Here is a 17,025-nt window from a genome sequence, read left to right as displayed (position 1 = left end):
AATTTTATACATCTTCTAGGGGCTTCCAGAATCTACTAGTCCAGTAGCTCTCAAACTTCTCAGCTGTAACTAAAATTGCACAATTTTATAGTTTTTCTCATTGCATACTTATAGGAGTATCTCAGATATATGCATGTGTTTGCACATTGACTCTCCGCTGCTCGTATTCGTACATGGTACATATGTGTAGACGCAATTATTTATTCTTTTATGTAGATACATAATGATTGAATTATTGATGTGAATGTTTGTAGTTTACAGTATCTCGCGCACACATAGGCGTATAAGTAAATGCATCTGTGTGTGACATCTCTCGGCTGCCTTATATATGTGTATACATGATTTGATTATTGACGTAAATATCGCTTAGCATGGCCTTAGTGATGGTATAGCTTAGTGATGCTAATATCCGTGACAATATTTATCACCTACTTTTACCTGGATTAACTGAGGCAAAAACATGGACTGTTCACAAATTTTGTAATGAAATAATGAGAAAATATGGAGTACTAGAATGTGACATAACAGAAGTATTTACAGCAATGTTGCTTTTCCATACAATTCCTGTTACTTCCGCGGAAGCTGAAAGATCATTTACCAAATTAAAAATAATAAAAAACTATTTAAGGAATACCATGGGCCAAGCTCGACTCCGGCATTTATCACTAATAGCAATCGAAAACCAAGTCGCATCACACTTGGATCTAACCGAAGTCATTGACACATTTGGAAAAAATAAAGCTCGGAAACTATTATAATATATAATAAATTTAGAATATACTAAATAAATAATGTTTCACATTTTATGTGCAATATTGAAACGTTAATACAAAAACACAATTAATTTAACCAAGTATTCATATTTTGGCATATATTGACACAACCCAAAGATTGGGGCCCTAGTTTGTTTTTTGCACAAAGGCCCTTGGTGACCTAGATGCGCCACTGTTTATATGGCCAAAAGGCTTATGGTATAAGGACTTAATTCTATAGGGAATATGAGTTGTATGGCGTATTCCTTATAATACTATTTATTTTTCTGTACTTATGTCATAAGGCATAAGGATTATCTGAAAGATAATTTATGTATAAGGCTTATAGCCTATATTCATGCGCGGTTTCAGGGGGGGAGGAACTGGGGGAAATTAACCCCCCCCCCCCCCCCCCCCTTAGAGCTTTGTATTTTCGACTGTGAAAAATTATGAGAGATATTTCGAAATAAACAATATTTTAATTTCTCTTCAAAATCTTAAAATATTAATTTATCAAAAAGTGTGCAGAATTTCATTGTAGTTTGAAATTGAGGCTGTGAGGCTAGAAGCTAAATAAATACAGTTTTCCGAAAATAGGACCACATCGCCTTGTTTTATGATTTTATTTTTTTCAACAATTGCATCATGTACATAGTAAATATTGACTGTAATAATTCATAGATAGTAGTTTCTTATCACAAAACGGATTTTTACTAATTTTTAATTTTTCTTGCTTGGTCTACTATTTTAAGTTATCACTATATATATTTAAAAAAAATGCACCCCCTCCACTAGAAGTGCTGCTGGTACCGCGCCAGCTATATTAAATATGGCTTACATAGGGATTTATAAGCAATTAGGAAGAGTATTAACCCCTTACTATAAGTTACAGCTTGTTGTATTAATAGCTTCGATATAAGGCTTATAGCCAAATAAAAATCAGTCTTACATAAGACATTAAAACAAGGTAATAATAACCTGATTATAAGGCTTATGAACCAGGTAGCATCAGGAATAAAGATCTAGGAAAGTTTATCGACTAGAGCTGGGTTCTATTTATCACGTATCTTTGAGTTTAGGCAACATCAAATTTGTAAATTTTGGTTTACCTTAGGATAGGGTTGATTTGTAGCGTAAGTAAGCCTAAAATAAGGGGTTAATATAAGGCATATGATGTAATCTTTTTATTTTATTCTGAGTTTTATCTGTTACCGCCTATACTAGTTTTTGTGGGGCAGTTTTGTGGGGCATCTTCATAAAAATGCCCAATGACTTTTTAATGTTCACAAGTCTAATTGGCGTAGTGCTAATGTTAAAAAACTGTAAGAAATAAAATTATTACATCTATGAAGCTGGTGAACTGCCATCTAAGCGATAAAAAACGACAGAAATTTATTTTATTTGGCGGCTTATACAAAATTAATGATTTTTCGTATTTATGTATGTATTGTAACGAATTCTGGGGATTTGTGATAGTTATGCACCTTCTGCTAATGTTTGAATCGCTGAACTGTCGAATAAATAACTCCAATAATTAGTATTGCAAATGGTCTTTATTTAGACTACTTTGGGAGTAGTACTTCAGAAATTCAATTATACTTCCCAGCGTGTTTAAATTAAACTGATTAATTATTCCTCAGGTTGCCCTGCATTTATACTCTTTGCTGCTTAGTTCGCATATATCTCCCAAGGTCTAGACTTTTCACGAAGATGGAACAGTTGTATCGCATACTTGGTTACTTAGCTATATGCATGTGCATGGGTGAGTAAGAACTTCGTCTCTTAGCTGATTACTACATACATATGTGTATGTGAGATAATTTCTTCGCTTTAAGCTGCTGGTTATGTGTGTGGAATGTTCTTCGTTACCTGACGATGTGCCGTGCAGTGGGAGCATATTGCTCTCTCATAACGTAGCGCCGCTGCTGCCATCATAGGTTTCCAGAGAGCCTGGCACGAAGAGGAATGCCGTGCTGCCTTTGAAAATATAATGCTGCCTATAGGTTACGCTGCGTACGGGCGTGTCAGCGTAAGGTATATTGGAGCATTATCGTGACGTAAGGAAGGAAAAAACTTGAGACATAACAGCGTGAGTGCGAGGAACTTCTGATGCTGGCTGATAGGAATAATGCCCAAAAACTCTGCAAAAAAATACGGTGAATGATGATAGGCTTCAAGATCGGAACAGATTCCTGCAGAAATGATAACGGCGACCTGGACACTCACGTACCGAATGATGCTTTCTTGACCAGGTCGTCTTCGTCCATTCGCATAACATGACCTAAACAACGAAAACTTTGAGTTTTATTCACTGCTTTATTATCACATCAGCGTAGACCTCATACAGCTCGTCATTATATCTCATTCGATACGCGCTGTTGGCATCACTTACAGGACCATAAAGCTTCATGAAAACGTTTCTTTTGAACAATCCAAGTGCCATCTCATCTTCTCTTGACACCGTCTATGATTCCGAGCCATACATCAGGACAGGTATGATGCGTTACTTGTAGTTTGTGTTGATTTTACAAATGCCTATTCAGTCCAAATAGCGCTTTATGGGAAGAGTTACTCTTCGTTTGATTTATAAGCTGAGTTTTTTTTGACTATTAAGCTGGCTCCCAAATAGATCAAATCCCTCAAAGTCTTATATTTTTATTACATTTTTTTCTCAGATGACCCAATTTTGGCCTCTATCTAGTCCGGATGAGGCAGAGCTCACGGCTTGTTAAATAGGGCCAATAAAAAAATCGCTCTTATAAAAAATTGTGCCATCACGGTATAGTTCCGCTGCTAGAATTATCCTCTGCAGTGTAAGTATAACATTATAATTATTATATAGTGGCAAATAAGCAATTTCTTTTCGCGCTGTCAAAGGCTGATTTGAAGTTGACAAAAAGAAGGTGATCGATTATTTTATCGCGAGTCCTCTCCAGGATCTGACGCATAGTAAAGATCTGGTACTAGGTCTGAATCCGTACTGGTAAGGTCCAATCAATTCATCAACTTTCGGCTTCAGTCTTTCGCACAGTACGCTAGATATGACCTTATATGCGATATTAAGCAGGCTGATTCCAATGTAATTGGCACGACTTGCGTGATCACCCGTCTTGTCGATTGTTCAGGCACACTTTGATTCCAATCAGGAGGCATGCGCTCATCCGACCATATGTTGCATAGAGGTTTATGTATGCTCTTTACCAACGCTTCACCTCTGTTTTTGAACAGCTCGGTGGGTACTCCATCATTACCCACCGACTGGTTTTTCTTTATTCGGGATATTAGCATTCTCACTTCATCATAGTCTGGTACCGGAAAGTGTTTGCCATCATCGGCGATTAGAGTATCGTGTTTGCCTTCTCCCTCGCTATCTAGCCACTTAGGCACACCGTACGTTAGTTATCAACGAGCTATAAAACTGCATATTCAGAAAAATTAAAATTCTTAGTTTTTAGAGTTTAAATGTCCATAGAAACTCACGAATTTTGTTTGATGTTTTAAAATTCAACTTACTTCGGCACAATGTAATACAATGTAATAATATACAATGGAATAGATTGTTATTAAAACAAGTAAGGAAGGCTAAGTTCTGGTGTAACCGAACATTACATACTCAGCTGAGTGCTTTGGAGACGAATGTTGCAGTTGAATGTTGACATAATTTACTTATATACTGTGACGAATATTAGCAACACTAACGCATACTATCATCTCTAAGCCGATACTAAGCAGTCACTTGTATCTACATAAACAAATCAATCATTATGTCTACACATATGTACATACAAGAAGCGGAGAGATATGCACAAACACATGCATATATCTGTGATGCTCACAAAAGTATGAACTCACCGGTCGAAGTATCACTCACATATACACGCGCATATGAGAAGCTATAAACGTGCATCTGTAGTTTATAGCTGGTGAGTTTATAGCTGGTAAACAAGTAGTAAATTCTAGAAGGAGAAACGCCGAAAAGTATGCGAACGAGGAAACCGAAGAGTGTTAAAGCAGCGCCAGCTGAGGCATGGGCAATCAGTTTGATTTAATTACGCTATCAGTTGCGAAGTATAAGTGTTATTGTGAAGTATTTTCAAAGTAGTCTAATAAATATCATTTAAAATTATTGAATATTGGAGTTATTTATTCAACAGTTAAGCGATACTAACGTTAGTAGAAGGTTGCAAATAAGCGGAATTTCACTAAATTCGTTACAATTGGTGTCAGAAGAGGAATTGTTGAATAAATTCCGAAGATTGCGAATACAACTTGGACATGGCAAATTTGAGTGAATTGAGGATCCAGCAACTGAAGAAGAAGTTGAAGAGCCGTGGATTGAATACAACCAGCAATAAACTCGAACTTCAGGCACGACTACGATGGGTGTGGTGACGAGACAACAACAAAAATTGAAGAGAAAAACTAAATACCACAGACAATGGCGAACACAGACTTGAGCATGATATTGGCTGCAATAGCGGCACAAATGTCCGAAATGTCATCACAAATATCCACCAACATGTCATCACAACTGGATGAACAGAAGACATATATGGTATCTCAACTAGGATCACAGGAGGCACGTATTTCAGAAATGACGTCGCAAGTGTCATCTCAACTGGAAGATCAAAAGGCATATATGGCATCTCAATTGGAAGCGCAAGAGGCACGTATATCTGAAATGTCGGCAGAAATTTTGGAACAGGTATCATCAAAACTGGAAGCGCAGGTTGCAAAAATGCATCAATTTCCGACAGAGGTAGATGCTTTAAAAGGTCGTATACAGGAGCTGCAACTAAATCGCCTGTTTCAGCAAGCAATTCGAAGGTAAAAACTCCATCTTTTGACGCATTTGTTCCTTTCCAGGTCTTTAAGGTTCAATTTGAGAAGACACCAGCAACGAACAACTGGAATGCTGAAGATAAAGTTGCTGCACTTTGGCATTGAAAGGGCCTGCAGCTGAAATCTTACAGACTATTCCAGAGTACGAACGGAACAGTTATGAAGCATTAATGGCCGCTGTCCAAAGACGTTACGGAAGCGAGCATAGGAAACAGATATATCAAATTGAGTTGCAAAATCGCTACCAAAAAGCGAACGAGACTTTGCAGGAGTTTGCTTCGGATGTTGAAAGGCTGGCACATTTAGCGAATGTGGACGCACCCGTGGATTACACCGAAAGGGTAAAAATCCAGAGCTTTATTAATGGAATGCGGGATATTGAAACGAAGCGAGCGACATACGCAAACCCAAAACCTTCATTCACAGAAACGGTATCGCATGCTCTTATTCAGGAAACAGCATCGCTTCTGTGTAAGCCAGCTTTCAAAGCACGCCGTGTGGAAGTAGAAAGGCCAGATTGGGTAGACACAATTTTGGAAGCACTGAAGGGATCACAACAGAAAAATGCTGGAATTATGAAGTATTTCAAGTGCGGTAGCCCGGGATAAATTACACGTCATTGCAGGACAGGTCCTGGTAGTTCCAACTTGGCTGGTCGTAAACGTAAAACTGGAGGAGATAAGCAAGAGCGAGTCAGATGTAAATATCGAAAACTTGCCCCAGCTATTGAATGTCCTGTGATATCTATCTCGCAAATTGGAAGAAACTCGAGCAGTCTTACCATCAAAGGAAATGTGGATGGCAAGGAACATGTACTGACTGTAGATACGGGCGCATCTCATCCCTTAATCCGATCTGACTTGGTCAACAGGAGAGTAAAGCCATTACCTGGAGCAAGGTTGCGTACGGTCACTGGCGAGTGTAAGCAAGTCCGGGGAGAAGTGATCTGTGAAGTCTTAATTGGGAAGGTCATGGTTGTACACAAATTCGTTGTGGCGGAGATTGTTGATGAAGTTATATTGGGAGTGTACTTCTTAGTTGGCCATGACATCAGGATCGATATGCAGAGAAAGGTTACGCGTTATAAGAACAAGGAGGTACCATTCAACTTCAGTGTTGAGAAAGGGTTCAGTAGTAATCGAGTACTGGTGGAGAAGACTCGACAAAGACCACGAAAGTTAAAGGCAAAGGTTCATGGATCGAATGGGCCAAATAAAGCGAAATCAAAAGTACCTGCGAGAGAAACACTGGCATTGACAAAACCAAATGGACGCACAAAAACGAAGAAACAAATTTCCCAAAATGAATGCGAGGGTAGTTTCAAGCCAGGGCGCACTACCGTTGTGAAACCTGGGAACGATACTGATTGTGCGAAGCCAATCCGTAAAGCGCGAGCTCTACGAAGTAGTTCATTGACCAAACAACAGAGTGTGAGGGAACGAATCACGATAATAAGCACTAGGATGAAACACAGGTACGAAAAGAACAATAATTCGGAAGGTTTCCGGGAGGGAGATTTGATACTGATATACAACCCTCACTGGCGGAAAGGTGTTCCACCCAAATTTTGGTGCAGTTGGGAAGGCTCGTACAAAGTTGTGAAGGAGATCAGTGATACCATCTACCGCATACAAACCATTGGGAAACCACGAAATAGAAGGGTGGTTCATTTGGATATGCTAGCGGCGTTTAGATCAGGAAATTTGTCTGATGGGGACGATCAGACTTAGGTGGAGGGCAGTGTGACGAATATTTGCAACACTAAGACATACTATCAACTCTAAGCCGATAATAAGCAGTCACTTTTATCTACATAAACAAATAAATCATTATGTCTACACATATGTACATTGTTTAGGCAGGATGCCTAACTTTTCCGCATCTGATTGCGACCCCCCCAATGTAACTCTGCAAATCGATACTCGATACTCGAATTAATTTATAACCACCCACACCATCACCCTCATGCATGTGCATGCACGTACATGCACGTGGATGTGTGCTTTTTGTCAGCACTCATGCATATGCATGTCGGGGTTGATGTGTGGGTGCCTTTCCCCTCCAAAACGGAGGATCAACGGTTGTAGCTTGCTATACAACCGGCCTCTTTGATTTCAACAGCCAACGCGTACACATCTGCCGCCAGCGTTCTCCGCCGTGTTCCAACATATTCAGGTAATATTATACCCACGTTAGTTTATTGTAACCTAATAAAGTGCATTATTATAACGAGGAAAATCCTCCTGTGTTCTTCTCTGTTTCCTTTTGAGTGAATCACCCATTGAACGAGATCGACCCGTGTGCGCCTACCCACTGCCGGTTTACGACACACTCAGGCCGAACATTTGGTCCTTCGAGCCGGGAATTAGAACAGAGCGCCTATATTCAGTCCACATCCACACAAAATCTTCTATATACACGCTTGGTGGTACACTTTGGTGGTAAAATTATTTTGAGAAGCTGAAATACACGCTTGGTGGTACACTTTGGTGGTAAAATTCTTTTGGTGATATTAAACAGGAGCTGATAAACACGCTTGGTGATAACCTATAATTGGCTAACAACATCTGGGTAAAACACTGCCAGCTAAAGCAATTTTAACATCGCAAACCAACTTGCCACATCATCACCAGAACAGCAAATCACAAAAAAGGTCACAGTAAGTGCAATATTTCTTGCCACAAAAAAAAATAAATAAAACCGAGTAAAAAAGAAAATAAAGATTCTCAGTGCCACACGCATAGTGATTTGTTATTAACCGCGAAAAGTGTAAAAAACTTAGTGCCGAAAAGAAAAATAAGTGCAAACGCGTTGCATTAACTTCGTTTAAGATTCCTTGTGACTATCTGGTCTGTCCCCCCACCAGCGGTAAGGCTCTCCGGACACAGCACAAGGTAGAGGTGCACATAACCTCACATTCATATTAAAATCTAACGCCACACGGCTGTAGCATTTTTCATTTTCTTTTCAAGCACTTTAATTTTCACTAGTTCAATCGACACAGTTTTTTACAACAGTTTTCACTGAGTTTTTACACTTTTCGTCGAGTTTATATCAACGCGCGCACTTATTTCTTATAATAAAATTGAAGGTTGAAGTGGCGAGTGGCCCCCTTTTGCTTCACACAGTACACATTGGTGTTGCTCCCCTCTGCTCTCTGTCTTACGGCACAAAAATAATCAGCAAATTTATTTACACACACACCTATACATACATACATATATATACGTGCGGGTGGCGAGTAGGTTACACCATTACCTATCTTCACTTTTGAGAAAATATCAGACGAGTCGGCCAAATCTGAAATAAATAAATAAGTAAAAGCGACCTTTCAAAGCATTGTTTCCATTTTTTTGTTCAAAGAATTAATTTGTTTTTAGTTGGGTAGGAATAATTTGTTGAGAATATGGAAATATATATCCGATCAGCTCAGTTAATCTCAGAGTTTGAACAGCAGTACAGCCTTATTCCAGAGGAAAGTCATAATAAGCACACTCTTGCGATACAGCAAGAAGAGTTGCGCTCCTTATGGAAGACGGTTAAGTCTGTGTTTGACTCACTGATGGGATCAGAAGATGTCGACGCAAATGATGTGTTGGCCATCCGGAAAAAACAGATCTCTACCTACGCAATATATATGCGGTGCTTATCCACAATATCTGCCGAGGCAGAGAAATTTAAAAAAGTAGAGAATAGTGCTATCTCTGAGCAAGCACCCCCAGCTGCACCTCGCGGGCATAAGATCCGCCTCCCTCCTTGCGACACGGAGATTTTCAAAGGTGACTATTTATCATGGCCAACCTTTCGTGACCTGTTTACTGCTATATACATAAATAATTCCGACCTACAGGGGGTGGAGAAATTGTTCCATCTGAACAACAAGACTCAGGGCGAGGCCAAAGATATTGTAAAAAAATGCCCTCTAACAAATGATGGGTTTGATATGGCCTGGAAAAACCTCTGCGAAAGATATGAAAACAAGCGTATATTAGTCAACACGCAATTTCAAATTCTTTTTAATTTAAAGAAGGTAGAGAGTGAGTGTGGGAGCGCGTTAAAGAAATTACATAGCGATATAAACAATTGTCTATCGTCCCTCAAGTGTCACAAAATCGACACATCCAATTGGGATGCAATACTAACTTATTTGTGTTCGACAAAGTTACCGGAAAGTACCCTGGCTCTATGGGAACAAAGCATAGACCATAAAATGGACATATCTAAATGGGAAGATATGGACAAATTTCTATCAAATAGGTTTCAGACACTGGAAACAGTGTCTAGCTTCACTGGCACTAACGCCCAAAAGGGCCAAAAGCCATCAAATACTCGGCATCCAACCGAAACCCCCATAAAAAGACTTGGTGCCTTCCAAACGAAGGTATCAAAACCTACTTCAAAATCAACATCTAGAGTTTTTTGTAAAATGTGCAAAGCTGAACACAGGTTACGGAATTGTCCCCGATTCTGTGATCTAACCCCAGTGGAGAGAATCAACTTCATCAAATCCACGGGGGGATGCCTGTACTGTTTATCCCCAGGACACACAGTGACGAGGTGCACCAGTTCGTACAACTGCGCCAAATGCCACTCTCGTCACCACACGCTCCTGCATGCGGATACAGTTCAGCAACCTATGAGGCGCAATCCATTCAAAGACGCGGATAATATCCCGTCGACTTCAGCACAAGCACAAAGAAGACAGGAATCGGGGCAACCAAATTCTTCTGCGAACCAGAATGTAAAATCCTGTCATGCTAATTCCAGCACAGGCGTACTATTAGGAACTGCTCGCGTACACATTCATCATAATGGTACCGACTTCTCCGCGCGGGCATTAATTGATTCAGGGTCTGAATGCTCTTTCATGACAGAAAGACTAAAACGCAGAATCAATTTGCCGGCAAGGAAAATGCATGCCCAAGTTTCAGGCATCACCAACGCAGTATCTGCTCAAGTTAAAGAGGCATCCACCATCGAGCTACGTTCACCAGTGGACCCATGCTTTAGCTTGACTACTCCTGTTCTAATTTTAGCCAAACTAACTGGGAATCTGCCATCCTGCCATATCGAAACAATGACGATGCAGGCGTTCCCAGACTTAGTTTTGGCAGACAAGAGGTTCTACGTCAATGAAGATGTAGACCTCATACTTGGTGGCGATATATATCCCCAAATTATACTAAGCGGTCTAAAAAAGAATGTACTTAATACACTTCTGGCCCAAGAGACAGTGTTCGGTTGGATACTAACCGGTCGTATTGAAGCACCGAATGCAACAAAGAACATAGTGTCCTTTTACAACGAAGTCGCGCTGGACAACCAACTAAAAGCTTTCTGGGAGTTAGAAAATTTGCCAAAAGGCAAAAGCATTAATGCAGAGGAACAGCTGTATAAAGAAACAACAAGAAGAAACGAAGATGGGAGGTATATAGTATCCCTCCCATTCAAGCAAGGCTACTCACAAGAGCTGAGTTTAGGAGGATCCCTTAAGCGCGCATTCTCACAATATTACCGAAACGAGTCCCGGTTAATAAAAAATCCGGACTTAGGGAAAGAATATATTAGGGTACTCTCAGAATACGAGACTCTTGGACATATGGAAAAAATCAGCAGTGTCGTCGCAGCAGATGAAACAAATAATTACTTTCTGCCACACCACGCCGTTGTCAAAGCAGAAAGTATAACGACGAAAGTCCGAGTCGTTTTCAATGCCTCAAGCCCGACGGCTAATGGCAGCAGTCTAAACGACATTCTCCTACCTGGTCTAATGCTACAAGCAGATCTCCCAATTCTTATTCTACGTTGGAGACTCTATCGATATGTCTTTAATAGCGATATAGAGAAAATGTATAGGCAAATTTGGATGGATGCCAACCATACCAAATTTCAGAGGATTGTTTTCCGAAAGGACATTAGTGAACCAATAGGCCTCTACGAGTTAAAGACTGTAACGTTCGGAGTTAACTGCGCTCCATACCTGGCCATCAGAACGCTTCTACAGCTAGCTGACGATGTGGAACATTCCCATCCAACACCATCGAGCATCCTGCGAGAGTGCATGTATGTAGACGACGTATTAGCGGGAGGACACACCATCGCATCGACCATTAAGGCAAGGGATGAAATACGACAGGTACTACAGTCAGCTGGTTTTCCACTTCGGAAATGGACATCAAACTCGGAGGCAGTTCTAAAAGACATCCCGAAAACTGATCGACTAAGCGAAGACTTTCTGGCGTTCGAAGACACCAGCACCGTGAAGGCATTGGGCATAAGATGGAATGCGCACTCCGATCTCTTTTATTTTAAAGCAGGACCACTGGAGGATCCAGAAAAACTAACTAAGCGAGAAATATTGTCAGCCATCGCCAAGCTGTTCGACCCATTAGGGTGGCTCGCCCCAATGGTCATAGTGGCGAAAATATTAATGCAGAATATTTGGTTAGAAGGCACCGGATGGGATGAGCCTGTCTCAACAAATACATTAGAACGGTGGAAAACCTTCACCCAACACTATGGCGAAATAGATAACATACGGATACCGCGGTGGGTAAATTTTACCCCGGAAGGCGAAATAGAAATCCACGGTTTCTGTGACGCTTCCGAGAAAGCATATGCTGTAGCGATATATATGCGCGTAAAAAGAGACGATCAGGTTTTCATACACTTACTCTTAGCAAAAACCAGAGTAGCTCCAGTGAAAACCATCTCGCTACCACGTTTAGAACTCTGCGGCGCCGTGCTTCTCGCAGAAATGATGGAATCAATATTCCGAAATATTCATTTGGGACCAGTAAAAGTTCACCTCTGGACGGATTCAACCATCGTACTCGCATGGATACGCAAGCCGCCCTGTACTTGGTCAACCTTCGTCGCACATCGAATCACCAAGATCCCCGATATGGTAGGTAATAAGGACTGGCTTCACGTTGACTCGGAATCTAACCCAGCGGACTTAGGGAGCAGAGGACTACTAGCGTCAGATTTGGTCAACAATTCGTTGTGGTGGCAGGGACCTTCTTGGCTGCAAGAAGACAATTCCCACTGGCCAGCACAAGACACCGAATACAACACGTCAATTGAGGAAAAGTGGATAAAGGTTCATGCAGCGTCAGTAAACAACAACCCTAACATCCTTGATAGGTTCTCCGACCTTTCAAGGGCGCTGCGGGTTATATCTTACATTTTTCGATTTGCCCGCAGAACACATCCCAAAACTAGAGTTTCCTTCAATAGGCAGTCTCATACAATCGGACCTGATGAAATCGAAACTACGTCACAACGATTGATAGCTATATGCCAAAGGAAATATTATCAAGCAGAGTATGCCAACTTGAAGTCAGGGAAACCAATTCATGGGAAGAGTGAAATTTTACCCTTAAACCCATTTATCGATTCTGATGGTATAATCAGAACTGGTGGTAGGATTGACTCATCCAAAGATATGCCCTACAACGAACGACACCCAATTATCCTGCCGTACACTTGTAGGCTATCCAGACTCCAAGTTGAGTTTATACATAAGATCTCCCTCCATGGAGAAAACCAGCTGATGCTGCGCTTTATTCGCACTCAGTACTGGATACCGCGTGTTAAAACCATGATTAGGTCTGTCATCCACAAATGTAAAGTGTGTACTATTTACAAGAAGCGGGCACAAACTCAACTCATGGGCATCCTTCCCAAGGAGCGCACCACTTTTGCCAGGGCCTTCACAGAGAGGGTGTCGGACCTCAAAGGGATATGTATGTTTGTTCGTCTGCTTTTCAACGAAAGCTATTCATCTTGAAGCGACAAACGACCTTAGTACCGGGTCCTTCTTGGCTGCCTTTTCCAGATTTGTATCCCGACGAGGATGCCCAAAAAACGTCTACTCCGACAACGGTACAAACTTTGTCGGAGCTTCACGATCCTTACGATCGGAGTTCAAGGCATTTCTTTGGGAAGCGAGGGACGATACCATGAATAAATATAGCCACCAAAACCTCGCATGGCATTTCATACCCCCAGGTGCTCCTCACATGGGAGGCTTGTGGGAGGCAGGGGTAAAAAGTTTTAAAACCCATTATAAAAAAATCGCGTCCGACCATAAATATACCTTCGAGGAGTTTACGACCCTGTTATGCCGAATAGAGGCATGTCTTAACTCTAGACCACTGAGTCCCTCATCAAATGAACCTTCCGACCTGGAGCCGCTTACTCCAGGCCATTTTCTCGTGGGTGGGCATCTGTTAGCTCCACCCGAACTCGACTGTGACGAGAATCCTGCCTCAATAGTCAACAGATGGCAAAAAATGAAGGCCTTGCATCATACTTTCTGCCAAAGATGGAAATCGGAATATCTCACCGAGATCCAGAAACGATATAAGTGGAAACATCCACAATCCAATTTAAAATCCGGAGACCTGGTCGTTATCAAGGAGGATAACCTCCAACCTAACGAGTGGAGAATCGTCAACATACACCCAGGCTCTGACAACCGTGTTCGTGTTGTTGACGTCCAGACAACCAAGGGACAAATAACTAGACCAATTTCGAAATTGGTACTCCTTCCGTCCCACGACAAGGAGGAGGAAATGTAAGGGGCAAAATTCCGCCTCACAAAACCCCAGAAAACCACAACACTATTTCCCCCGACTACCTACAATTAGAGGCCCACGGTTGGTGATAGCATCGAAAGCATATTAAGGAACCCACGTCTTCGTGTCTCTCTATCCCTAAGCTTGTGTTTCTCCCGAGCCATATATTATCATCAACCCCCCGGTCTCGTGAGGGTGCGAGTCTACCGGAGGGGAAACCTAAGGCGTACTACGCGATGGCAATGGCGAAAGGGAGCGCGGGACATAAAGACGCGTTCAACCACGCGCCGTGATGCCCCGCTATCCCTAAGCTTGCGTCGATCCCGAGGCCCTAATTATAATCAACCACCCCGGTCTCGTGATGGTGCGAGTCTACCGGAGGGCGATCCTACATCTTATTTTTCTTTTTTTTTCTCACCCCCGGTCTCATACCGGGTCTGCCGGAGGGGGAATCCTACACCTAGCTACTTGTGGGCAATGGGGAAAGGGAGCTAGAGACACGAGGGCGCACGGGAGCTTACCAAAAGCTCGCAAAACAAAAAGCAAAACTGAGGCTTCATAATAATACTAACCGGGGGCCCCTTGCAAAAAACCACCCCAAATTCACTCTCTCGCCCCGAGCGAGGACACCAGAAACCATCCCATTCACTCGTTATCCCATAACGAGGACATCATAAAAATCTACAACAGAAGGGCGAACCGATCTGCCACGGAACCTAAAGGCGTTCAGCCCATTATCTTTCTTAATGCCCAGCTCTCGTTCACCCCGAACGAGGCCAACAACCCGCTTAACCCAGCTCTCGTTCACCCCGAACGAGGCCAACAACCCGCTTAACCCAGCTCTCGTTCACCCCGAGCGAGGCCAACAACCCGTATAACCCTGCATCGTTCCCCCGAACGAGGCCAACATAACCTAACGCAGATTCGTTATCTGCCACAGTATCTGCAATTAAGTTTGCATTTTACGCCCCCAAAGAAATTTATTCATATCGTCACCAGAATATCCAGCGATTCCAAAAATATTCAAATAGAAATAAAGTCGAAAATTAAGATACTGAAGATGTGCCATAACATCTCTTATTGGATTTCTAATAAATAATTTAAAATGGCTCCAAACTTAATTTGGAAATAGTTGGACAATATGTACTGCAATGCATATACACAAAAGAGGCGTCATCAACGTTGGTGATATTGCATAAGCCGATTCAAAAGTTTGCTAAAAGTTGTATTTGTGACTACGTCACTTTAAGTATCATAGTGAAATCCATTAAAATCACAAGAAGTTTGCTCGGCTGACAAAGTTCTTACGACAAAATGCATTGCACTCATGCTCCTATTGGGAGGTTTGGCAACAAATTTGAGATAGTGCATTTTTGAATAAAATTCTAACGTACGGCATTATTCAAAGAATTTCTGAAAGAATGACCAAAACAACATGATTTTATCAATTCCCGAAATCTTTAGCAGCAAATGAATTATTGGCATTTCCAAATTTATTATCGCTACTAATATACTCCCAAAGATACATGTCTACGAAAATTCACGGAAAAAATAAAATAGATCTCTTTTACCGGAAACATTTTGAAACAGGGCAGACAAAGACATGTTTAACTTTTCAAGTATTTCTATTTGTTTTCATCAATTTTAAAAAGCTATTCTGATCTTCTCAAGTTCAGAAGACAAGATCCGATTTCAATTGAAGCAAAGATGAACAACGGAAAGTCAATCAATTTTAAAAGGAATTTACCACAATTGTACAAAATCACCAACCCAACCCCATGTTCAAAAAATTGTAAATGGTTAGAAAAGCCTTTTTCTGAAAACCCTGCAATTCCCTATAAATGGCCAAGGATATAGTTTTCATAAAGCGATTTATTTCTATGGCTAAGAATAAACACACGCTAATTATGGATATCACTCACCAATAGCTCATTCCAATTCCTGGCAGTCATCATCAGTGCCAATTGTGATTGAGTCCTTGCGTTTTTTTTAAAGTGAGGTGTAATGAGTTTAATCCACCAGGTAAAAAGTCGATTGCGATCTTCCTGAAATCGAAAATCAAAGGAAAGATAAAATTGTAAAAGTAAAACCACTTAATATCGAATAATAGAGACCTGTAGGCTAATGGTCATCAGTCAGAGTTTTCAAGTATTGTCCGTTGGCTGTATCCCAAATGCGACAGCGTCCGTCATAACTGGAACTCACAATCAATGAACCATCACGATTGAAATGAACGGCTGGCACAGGGTCAGAATGTGCTGGCAAAGGTGTTAAATTCTTGCCAGTGCGCACATCCCAAAGACTGCCAGACACAACCAAATTTGATTGCGGGTGAATGTGGCCACAGAAGACATAATTGCTATGTCCTTTTAGAGAACATCTGCCCGAACTCAGCTCCCCTCTTTTTAACCGTTTATGGTCACTGGCGCTTACCAAAAGACGTGAATCAGATGACCAGGCAACATCGCTTATACCAAGCTTATGACCGGATATAGTGTTCTCAAATTTGCCATCATATGCGCCCCAAAGTTTGATTAACTCACCAGCTGAAGAGCTTGCCAACCACTCACCGTTTGGGCTGAGTTTAACCGCAGATAGAGCTTTGGAGCATCGGCCGGGAGTGATGTATTCATTTGCATTATCTTACTGTATAATTGTGAGGTATTACCTAGGAACGATGAATCTTCTGTGCATCGTCGCCGACGAGTGTGAGCATTTCGAATTCCAGTTTCCAAGCCTTTCACTTCCTGCAAATAATTACATCTTATGGCCTTCCATTTTGTTTGAAGAAATTTCGATGCGACACGCAATTTGGCAGCAATACGTTCCCGGATGGCGACCCTAACTTC

General features: G+C 41.4%; 1 pseudogene; it reads left to right on the top strand.

Moving 5' to 3' along the window:
• Nucleotides 1–5,699, top strand: part of LOC137248539 (piggyBac transposable element-derived protein 4-like) — a 71,590-nt pseudogene extending 65,891 nt beyond the window's left edge.
• Nucleotides 5,700–17,025: the final 11,326 nt, after the last annotated feature.

Source organism: Eurosta solidaginis, chromosome 4, assembly GCF_040869045.1.
Source record: "Eurosta solidaginis isolate ZX-2024a chromosome 4, ASM4086904v1, whole genome shotgun sequence".
Lineage (NCBI taxonomy): Eukaryota > Metazoa > Arthropoda > Insecta > Diptera > Tephritidae > Eurosta > Eurosta solidaginis.
The sequence above is the reverse complement of the archived record's forward strand: the minus strand, read 5'-3'. Positions and strand labels throughout refer to the sequence as shown.